A 3,577-nucleotide genomic window follows, 5' to 3' on the forward strand; every position below is an offset into this window, starting at 1 on the left:
TTTTTGTTATTTGTGGCCTTTCTGCTTTCAAAACAGTCTGTGAGGATTTTACCATCTCTGTCTTTTTCATAAGTTTGAAATCATTGTTTGAATTTTTGTTCTTTTTAAAATAAACTGTGGATAATGCATCACTGTCAGTATTTATTGGCTCATTTGAACACAGACACTCCAGCGTGTGTTTAATCAGGAGAAAACACCCCCTCTAGTGGTTTCTGCCCATCTGTCTTCTTTATTTTGAAATGCCTGATGAGAAAGACATGGCTGATAAACTGATGCTGCAGGACTCCTGAAGCAACCGCGGTCAGATCCTCCCACACTGAGCTGTGCAAGCTGATCCAGTGTGTGCACGGATATAGCTTGGACAGAACTAATCCTGTTCCAGCTTTAAGCTCGGTGAGCACATTTTTAAAACTGAGGTGAGCAGCTCTCTGATGTTCTGGTTGATCTCGTCCATCTTCATTCTTTGGAACTTCACTAAATTCATTCATTAAACTTTCTGATCCAGAGCCTCTTCGTGGAGTTTCAGATCTTTGCTCAGCAGCTCTGTGCTCCTCATCTCCATTATCTTGTTTGAGTGGAGCTCCTCGGCTTTGCTGATCTACTGAAGAGCCGAATGTGTAGGGCGTGTAGCCGTCTGCTTTAACCTGGTGTGGTGACAGCAGAGGAAAGAGCAGCATAACAAACCTGTATTCCAGTATCTGCTGCTCCAGGGGTTTCTGGGCACCTTGCTCCCGACTGCACTTGCTCTGCAGTTCAGCCAGCTTACTTTCCACTTGCTCACGTTCTCTGGACACCCACAGAAAAACATGAGGGTAAAACACTGAGTCTGACTTGGCCCTGAGCAATCTTTACCACCTGAAGCATGACACTGCTGCTAGAGGCTGGGACTGACTTTACAGTGCAGCGCTCTCGCCGCTGCAGCAGCAAGACTTGCATGTGAGAACCTTGTAGTTGTCTGAACCTTTTTCCAGAGGGCAGGATGTTGAAGAGGTGGTGGCTAGGATGGAGGTGGTCTTTGATAATGGCCCTGGCTCTGGACAGACATCTTGAGCTGGCAATTAAGTCCAGGGAGGAGAGTGGACAGTCGATCACCTTCTCTGCAGTTCTGATGACCCTCTGTAGTCTCTTCATGTCAGCTGTTGTGCAACCAGTGTACCACACAGGGATGGTGTGCACCAGCACACTCTCGATAGTGGCACGGTAGAAGGACACTAGGAGGTCAGTCTGCAGCCTGTTCCATCTCAGAACCCTCAAGAAATGGAGGCGCTGCTGGGCTTTCTTTACTAGGGCTGATGTGTTTGTGGACCAAGATCGGTCCTCAGATGTGTGGGGCCCAAGGACCTTAAAGGAGGACACCCTCTCCTACTAGAATACTACACAGTCTGAGGCAGGAAGTGAAATCATGACTCTCTTGTTCTTCTAACACCATTTATCTGCTGTCCACTTTGAATCTTTAGTTCTTGGTGTTCATCATTTCTGCTCTTTTGTCTCTGTGATCTTCAGGCTTTCCATCGACATGTCCTTGCTCCTGTTTCAGTGGGTAAGAAGAGGCAGAGTGGTCTGTCTGCTGGCTGTTGAAGAGCTTTCTCTTGTGCCTAAGAAAGGTCGACCATCACAGAGAGTAATGTTGAGGGCTGTCAGTAGTTTGGCTTCCCTGCTGAGATACTGGACAGTCACACGGTTAGACCTGACTGAGAGCTGCATCCCTGCTCAGGGTCTGATTACACTGCTGCTCCATGATGCTCCTCTAACAGTCAAGTAAATGTTTTTCCTGAACATCACAGGCCAAATAACATGTAGTTTAAAAAAAAAAACACCTTAACTTTTTCACTTTTCTTTTTTTTTAATCTTTAGACTGAGTGAAGAGAGTTTCCAGCAGCTGCAGGCCCTTCTCTGTGAAATCCAGGACAAGGACTTCTGTTCAAGGAATTCTGTTCAGTAGCTACAACCCCCCAGTATGGCTGGATGATGACAATGGCCATCATCTTTCTACATCAGATCTGTACTGAAGAAGAAAAAGTCTTTTTTTTACTGGTTATTCTACTCAGGCTCCTTGTTGATAACTCTAACACTGGAACATTTGTTTCTTTATTTCAATTCTTTCTGCTTTCAGAACAGTTTGTGAGAGTTATTTTTGTTTTGTTTTTTCCATGATGTTTGTCACTCTGAGACTCAGTTATAAAATAATGTTGAGAGTCTGCAGCACTGTGACGAATGACCTAAATGCTGTCACAAATATCCATTGTCAATTTTTTTTACTCAGTCTTCTTACTTTCTCCTGATTTTTTGGCAACCTTCGGTATCTTTATTATTTCTATAATTGTTGTCATCATCATGTATTTGTTTATTAATTTACTTTGAACCTAATTCATAATTGTGTGTATCTTTTTCCTCTTCATTTATTCATGAACACATTTTCAGACAGCTTTTTCACCCATATGTTTGGCGACCACCGCCGCCCTCTGGTGGTCAAAGTGCGAAACCACATACTTTTCCTTTAATTTTTTAAACTGTTACCAGATGCGTCACATAGATGTTTTTTAAATTAAAAAACAAAACAAAACAAATAAACAGAAAAGCATTTTTAAATTTTTTTATTTTCAGCTTGTACCCAATAGAGGGCATGAAGCCTACTTTATTTAATGCTAACATAAATGAGCTGTGTTTATTTGGATATCAGCTGTTTAAGTTTTGCTGACCTGCTACAAAGAATAATCAGAGTGAGAGGCAAGCTAAAGCAAATTACTTCTGTTAATATACTTTATTGATGATGATGATGATGATGGTGATGATGAAGTTTTATTTGTCACTTGCAGTTGCCTGCAGCGAAACTGGACCCATTCCAACCATAGATACTTTTACAACAACAACAACAACAATCTTTATTTATAGAGCACATTTAAAAACCAACGGTATACCAAAGTGCTTAACATAGAGCAAGGAAATAACACAAGTATTATAAGGCCTTAATAAAAGTGTGAAATTATGTTCACAGGAAAATGCCACCAATACACAATGGTAATATAACATACACAGCACAAATAAGAGCATAATAAAACACCAGTCAAAGAATGAGTAGGAAAATTAAAAGAATAAATCTATGCAACAAATGCAAGCATTAACAGGTAGAAAAGGCAAGATTAAACAAATACATTTTAAGCCGTGATTTAAAAGATTGAATAGAATCAGACACCCGGATCCCAATCGGAAGGTTGTTCCACAACTCTGGTGCAGCCAGGGCAAACGCCCGGTCACCTCTAGACTTCAGCCGAGATCTAGGCTGCACCAATAGTAACTGAGTAGATGATCTTAAAGCCCTGGCAGGAACGTATGAGTTAAGGAGTTCCTTAAGGTAGCTCGGTGCTGTATTGTTAGTGATTTTAAAAGTAAGCAGCAGAATTTTAAATTGGATACGGTATTTCACAGGCAGCCAGTGCAAATCAGCTAGGACGGGAGTGATGTGGGCAAACTTCCTTTTATGCTGTCTGTCTTTGCATTGTCTCCTTATAGTCTTCTGTTAGCTTACCAGAAAGCTTCCAGGTCATCTCTGACTCCACTGAGCGCATTTAGAATCAGG

General features: G+C 41.7%; 1 protein-coding gene across 1 annotated transcript in view; it reads left to right on the plus strand.

Annotated features, from left to right (window-relative positions):
* LOC106098971 (uncharacterized) overlaps positions 1 to 3,577 on the plus strand; it is a 242,365-nt gene that overhangs the window by 140,541 nt on the left and 98,247 nt on the right. The gene's annotated exons all lie outside the window — the stretch shown is intronic.

The sequence above is a fragment of the Oreochromis niloticus genome, linkage group LG23 (genome assembly GCF_001858045.2).
Source record: "Oreochromis niloticus isolate F11D_XX linkage group LG23, O_niloticus_UMD_NMBU, whole genome shotgun sequence".
Lineage (NCBI taxonomy): Eukaryota > Metazoa > Chordata > Actinopteri > Cichliformes > Cichlidae > Oreochromis > Oreochromis niloticus.